General features: G+C 45.3%; 1 protein-coding gene across 1 annotated transcript in view; it reads right to left on the bottom strand.

Moving 5' to 3' along the window:
- Window positions 1–7,500, bottom strand: part of dync2h1 (dynein cytoplasmic 2 heavy chain 1) — a 346,171-nt gene that overhangs the window by 204,297 nt on the left and 134,374 nt on the right. The gene's annotated exons all lie outside the window — the stretch shown is intronic.

Below are 7,500 nucleotides of genomic sequence, written 5' to 3'. Positions count from 1 at the left end.
ACGGAGGTGGAAAATCAATTACGCCGCATTCCATTTAAGCTTAACGGGCACTTTCATCCGAAAGCGACTTACAATTGATGACAACAAAGTCAAGTTACAAATTCAATGTGGGGGATATAGTCTGTCACTTTTTTGAGGAGTGAATATATTTAAGGTGTACAACAAAAAGCACTATCCATAAAAATATATGAAAGAACCACACAAGACATTCTGTCCAGTCGACAGTATGTGCGGAAAGGCGAGTTGGAAAAACAACATTATAGCCTTCAGTTATACCTGTACTTCATTTAAAAACTGCACAGAGTGAAACATCTGCGAGTCTCTGGGAAATGCTGAGCACACAAGGCAATTTGAGCAGATCACTGTTTAAAGTACATTCAATTATATACAGCACCGAAAAAAAGAGAAAGCATATTTTGTCATTTCACCATTAGTATTATCAGTTCAGCAGCACATGTAATTGTCGCTTCATATTTGTAATAAACTCCATCAGTAAGCCGGCTACAGAAGCATCTGTGCTGTACTTGTTAAGCAGCTGTGTGTGTGTGTGTGTGAGAGAGAGTGTTTCCAGGGAGCTGCTAGAGCCGGTGTGTGTTTGAGTGGTAAACAGCCTCATCTCGGTCTCCTCTATCCTTCAGCTGGACCGGCAGCTTTTTTTTTACTGGCGCCCCATAAAAGCGTCTAACGGCACTGTAACTGTCATTATCGCTCGGGCCGAGCAGCAGCGCCGGGAAAAAATATACAATATGGAACGAGACGAGACGGGGAGGGTAGAGGCAAGGTGAGGTGAGACGTGCTGTAGCCATATTGCAGGGATTGCCACCGCCACCCACCACCCCAGATGATTTGTGGCTGTCTGGTGTCTATTAAAGCCTTTCACTTTCTCCTTTTCTCTTTTTGCCCGTGTGTGTCAAGGAAAGTAATGCTAAGACCCATTCTTCACGCCAGAGTTCATGAAGTATATATCAGCCCTCAACCCTGAGGTGACCTGACGAAGAAGAAAAAAACAAAAAAAACAAAGCCATCTTTCACAAAACAAAGACCAGGTACATTTAATATTTGAACTATGTTGTAGGCCCCTGTTACTCAATGCGCGGCTCGCGAGCCTCGGGCGGCTCACATGGCCTGACTTGGCTGCTCGCCTCGCAAGGTTATAGAAAAAATATTATAGCCCAACATAATCAACAGACCTACATTTGAAATCTGCTATGCCTACATACATATACAATGAACACGCTTCACAGTCATCTGCATCACGCCAAGTAGGCAAGGCTATGGGCACGTCTACATCAAGATCTCTATTTTTCCACCTGGCTGACCCAGCATCCCATGCGTCGTTGTTTATTTACTGACAAATTTGACTCGGGCGCGCAAGCAGGCCACATTTCCCCTCCGAAGTGAGCCGCGAAAATCAATCACAGATCTTATTTGAAAATGCATTGGCTGTCATTTTTATGGACGTTTGTTCACATTTTCATTGGTGGCTTAGTTTTGCATTATTTTAAAAATAGACGGCTTTACATTCTAAATGGCTGGGGGTCGTCTATCAGCAGAGAAAAGAGCGCCGAAACTTAACCTATTTCTGCAAACATCCTTCACAACAACGCCACGACACTCAATGGCGGAGACCAATAAATTATCTTGTCCACATCAAACGAGTAATTCCATCATACATTGTGAATGATGCGTGCACGCGCCTGGTGTAGCCTCTCTCTCGCGCAGATTGCATTGTTGGTGACCACACCGCAAAGCGCTGTTCATTTTCGCGCCTGGTGTAGCCTCTCTCGCGCAGATTGCTTGGTGACCACCTCCCAAATCGCTGTTCATTTTCAGTTTAACCTGGCGCTGTCAAACGGGCAATGAAGGCAAGCAGAGCGCGAATAAAGCACGTGGAGTCGCGTTGGAATGCTGCAAGTTGGAAACTTAAACTTTCTCTCTATCTCGCTTTCTCTCTCTCTCTCTCTCCGCACGGCATTGATTGACAGCTGATAGAACTCAGTGCTGTCGGCGACGTCGCATTTTTATAATAAATTAAAGCAACCATCCTTCACAAGCTCAATAACTCTTGAGCCAATCTGGTTATTCCGTCTTCCTTACATTGTGAATGACGATCCGGAGGTCTATCCATCAGCCATCAAAAATATGCTGGCTGACAGCACCAGAGAGGGAGAGAGAGAAACAACAAAAACTGGACTCGTCCCTCTGTTTTTGTGTTGGTTTTGACTCTGGTTGCATGTATTGGCCATCTGTCAGCGCCAGGTTAAACTGAACTGCCCTATTGCTCTTTGATGTAAAAGTGTCCTTCAGCAGAAGTATCTTTTAGTGTTTAGCTAGGAGGCCTAACAGCAATTGCTGACATAATTAATAATTAATAATTCAATAATTGAATAATAGGCCTACTAATAATTTAATAATTAATACTACTACTACTACTAATAATTTACATAAATAACACTAAAACCATGTATAATGAGGCCAACACTATCTGATGTAATTTCACCCCCACATAAAAAAAGAACGGCCCTGGAAGGGGGGGGGGGGGGGGGCTCTTGAGTAATGTGGCTCTTGAGGAAAAAATAGTTAGTATCACTGTTGTAGGCCAACAAGTTCCAGACGTGTTGAGCCCAAAAAGGCCCAAAATATTTTGTACAATTCTCAACAAGCCATCTTCTACCACCAGTCTATCAGTATACCACATAAAGGTGTAGATGGTCAAAGACACTTTTCTGACATGTCACATGAATCATTTGGTCTTGTCAAAGAAAGCGCTGACCAGAAAGTGTTCCTGGTCATGGGCACTTCAGTAGTCATTACAGTACTGAAAGCCAGTCAGGAGTGGGCATTCAAAGGGGCACCTGCAGCCAGCGTTGGCATAAAATGAATGACTGCGTGGGTACGACGAGGAGAGCGGGTATCCATTGCAGCTTTTGACGTCTTGCGGGGGACGTTGATGCCCACTGTAAACCTTTAAGTGTTCTCTTTCTGCACACTAGCTCACAAAGCGATCGCGTCACAGCCAGCCAGCCACCAGTTAAATGAGCAGCCACTTTTGTCCTCTGACATTTCAGTAATACTAATTATTATTATTACTTGAATCTGCTCCCTTTTATTCTCCCATGTCATATGCTTGATTTTTTTTCCCCCATCTATCATAAGAGACTTAGGGATTGCAGGTTTGATATGTTCCAGGACGGAGCCCCATAGAGTCGAAAGCTCTAAAAAAGCCTTCACTTCACTCAGTCGCCATAGCAACACAACGGGACCCAACATCAACAAACAGAAATGTGAAAAAGAACATTGAGTGGCCTTGCTGTGTAAGAGCTTACAGCACTTCCTGTGCAAATCAGAATAACACACATGGAGACCAACACTTTTTAATCACTCATTCCGCTTCCATAACTGCTAAGTAATGTGCAATTTGCTTCTAAAGGAGAAAAGGGACATATATATATATATATATATATATATATGTTCCGAGTTTGTGTTTGTGCTCCGAGTTTGTGTTTCGGAACCCCGAGTTGAGTAGACGTTCTTTTGCACTTTCCCGAGGCGGAGGTCGGGGTTTCCGACAACCGAGTTTCAAAAGAATGCACCATAACTACGAGAGCTGCAGGAGTCATTTAGGGTGAGAGTGCCGCTGAGTGAAGGTTGAAGGGAGGAGTGTGCAGGGTGGTGGTGGGTGTGTTGTGAAGTGGTGGAGGAGGGTGAATGGAGGAGTGTGCAGGGTGGTGGTGGGTGTGTTGTGAAGTGGTGTGGTGGAGGAGGGTAAATGGAGGGGAGGGAAGGCAGAGGACGTCTTACCCGCGCTGTCAGCCCATTGATCTTAAGTGCAGCAATGAAAGGGGAACACAACCAGAAGACAGTGCTGATGGTGAGTGATGACTCAATCACATGCATAATGGAGCTTTGCAGACACAACACACACACACACACACACACACACACACACACACACACACACACACACACACACACACACACACACACACACACACACACACACACACACACACTAAGACATTGGAAGACACGGTGACGTAGATACACACACACACACACACACACACACACACACACACACACACACACACACACATAGACACACACACACACACACACACACACACCCACACACACACACACACACACACACACACACACTAAGACATTGGAAGACACGGTGACGTAGATACACACACATTTACACACATTAACAAGCACACAAACACACACACACACGTGCACACGGACACATGCACACACGCACACACACACGACAGATAATTACACCCAAATGGACACACAAGACGTGACATATCGAGGCCGCCCACTGGTCTTTGAGCAGCAGATGTGCCCTGCTGACCATATCACCAGAGGGAGACGTGCTGCTCAAAAAAAAAAGACAAAAAAGACCGAAGCAGACCTCAGGATATGAACGGATCAAATGGATCCAGACACACACACACAAGCAAGGGAAAAAGGAGGCAGAAAGGAAACACACACACATACACGACACACACACAAACACACACACACACACACAGCAGATGGTGGGGGAGATTAACACACTAAACTGCGGAAACAAAACACACATACACACACAAAGTAAAAGTGTTTGGTGTGGAATGGAGTGCGTTGTATGGAGACTCAGCTTGTTTGTGTTGTGTGTGTGTGTGTGTGTGTGTGTGTGTGTGTGTGTGTGTGTGTGTGTGTGTGTGTGTGTGTGTGTGTGTGTGTGTGTGTGTGTGTGTGTGTGTGTGTGTGTGTGTGTGTGTGCGTGTGTGTATTTAGAGGAGGGGATGAGGGCACTGTTGGCACTCTGGAGGTCAGTCAGAGGGGAGGTCTGCACCGTGACAATACTGGCATGACCGACGGGAACTTAGTGGCTCTGTGTGTGTGTGTGTGTGTGTGTGTGTGTGTGTGTGTGTGTGTGTGTGTGTGTGTGTGTGTGTGTGTGTGTGTGTGTGTGTGTGTGTGTGTGTGTGTGTGTGTGTGTGTGTGTGCGCGTGTGCGCGTGTGTGTGTGTATGTGTGTGTGTGTGTGTGTGAAATGCCAATGTGTGTTTCTGTATGCTGTGTGTGTTTGTGTCTGTGTGTGTACGTATGTGTGCTTCTATATGCAGTGTGTGTGTGTGTGTGTGCCTGTACGTCTGTCTGTCTGTGTGATTGTGTGTTCCACACACACAGGGGCCTCTCCAGAGCTGCTGGTGTTTACATGGGAGACTTTGGGAATGGCAACGGGAGAAGGAGAGAGTCCAGCAATCCACAGACTCACAGGAGGGGGAGGCAGGGGGACTCTCATGGAGCTAAGCAGTGTGCCACGCCACACCACGCCCTGCATGCTAAACACTTACCAGACAACGGGTGTAAATAATAATCGAAATGTATCGATGTATCGTGATATAATCTGACGATTGAATCGAATTGCATCGCATCGTGGGGCATTCTTAAGTATTGAAAATAATCGAATGGCTGGCCCCTGCCCAATAACATAATAGAAGTGAAAAAGTAATTGTAAAAAATCCAATCGAATCGAATCGCATTGTGGGGCATTTTTAAGTATCGAAAATAATCGAATGGCTGGCCCCTGCCCAATGCCCTAGCTCCATAACATAATAGAAGTGGAAAAGTAATTGGAAAAAAAGTTGAATCGAATCATATCCTATAGTATCGTGGGGCATTCTTAAAGGATAATTGCGGTTTTTTCAACATTAAGCCTCATTTCCGAGTTGTCTGCAATGTTCTAGAACCCCCCACACCGTTTTTTTGATGTTTACTGCTGTCCCCGGTGTTTGCCTATTTTTGATGCATCCCAACCTGCTTCAGAATGGAAAGTCACCTGCATGTCCGACCAGGTCCTTAAAAGCACCATAAACGTTCGTTTTCAAAAACAACAACTCACCGGAGTGGTTACTGGTCTTCACTGGTCACCCATATCGAATTTTGTTCCAAAAAGACGCTTCTGTCGTGTTTAATTTGACATTTTGTAAATCCCATTGAGTTCTATTGAGGACTGGTGTTCGTTGATATTACTCCAGTCTCGGCAGGGTTGCCAGATGAGTCTGATGATTTCCAGCCCAAAAAATGCTCAAAACCCGCCTAGAAGCACAAAATCCCAATTCTATTGATTTCTACGGCAAAAATTGGCCGGGTTTTTCCTGCTAAATGCCATGTTTACCCGCACACAGCCTTCCTAAGCAGCCCAATTGGGCGGAAAACAGCCCAATCTGGCAACACTGGGCACCGGAACCGGCACTTTCTTTGTTGTGGTTCCTCAGCCCTCTCTCAGCACAGGAAATACACGAGGATAATTACCTAGTTGTAGTCCTGTCGCTCAGTTGGCCAAAAGTAGGTTAGCAACGTACTGTAACAAGTTCATAACAAATAACAACAATACAAAAGCAACAAGAATGGAGTACGAACGTTGGGAAGAGGACATTTTCGATTTCGAGTTTGATGGGCGAGGATACAGATTCGAACCGGAATATACAGTAGAGGAGCTACGCCAAATGGATCTGGAAATGCAAGCAAGGGACACTGGGGAACCTGAAGAAGTCACAGAAGGAATAGAAGTTCCCAGGGTATCAGGAAGTTGGTGGTGCACTTGTGGAAAGTGCAAGCCGATGCCCACCGAACTGGAGAGTAGATGCTGCAAAGAATGGGATCTTCTGGTCACTTCAGGCATGGCTAGCCTGAATGTCTCGGTCGATGAGACGGGTGAGGAGGATGAGGAGAGGGGTGAATCGCCATCGTGCATTACCGAGAAGGAGGTGCGCCAGCTTCTAAATAAACCAGTTTTGGAGACTTTCTTTTGGGTTCCGAAAATAAACTGGAAGAAACGCCCTGTCCCCGAGGGACCAAACGGCCAATTGTCTGAAAGGTAAGCTATGTAAAAACTAATGGCAATCGTAACTTCGTAAGTCTAGCCATCCCATGACATAACCATGTCTGAAAAATAAGGAAACACCACACACTAATTATTATTTTGTCATACTTCTTGGCGTGAAGAACGTCCGATAATTATAAAAAACGGGAACAGAGCAGTGTGCAATTCATAGCCTATAACATCAGTGACACCACTTTATTTTTGAACACAATATGCGCTCCTTATTGTATGAGCGGACGCGCTCCTTGGAGTGAGCCTTGATCGCTCCAAGAAGTAAACAATAATACATAAAAAAAGATCAGCATGTTCAATGTGTGTGGTGTTTTCCGAATAGTTGGCCATGATCATGTTTTCCTGAAACAGCTGCATCACCGAAGGGGTGTGTGCACAGTGTCATGATCATGAACTGTATTCTGATAATGTTTTTTTATTGTCATATTTCACTGACGTTGTCTATGTACTTGTGTTTTCTATTCTCAGACAATATCGTCTCGTCGCCTATCGTGTAATTCTAGAGTGGGCATTAAAAGGCCACCGACATGGATGTGGAAATCGTGCTGTGTTACCAAGCTGCGTCGTCAACGCTGTCCGGAATGCCTTCCCATCCCCCACTGG

The sequence above is a fragment of the Engraulis encrasicolus genome, chromosome 8 (genome assembly GCF_034702125.1).
Source record: "Engraulis encrasicolus isolate BLACKSEA-1 chromosome 8, IST_EnEncr_1.0, whole genome shotgun sequence".
In the NCBI taxonomy this organism is placed as follows: Eukaryota; Metazoa; Chordata; class Actinopteri; order Clupeiformes; family Engraulidae; genus Engraulis; species Engraulis encrasicolus.
The sequence above is the reverse complement of the archived record's forward strand: the minus strand, read 5'-3'. Positions and strand labels throughout refer to the sequence as shown.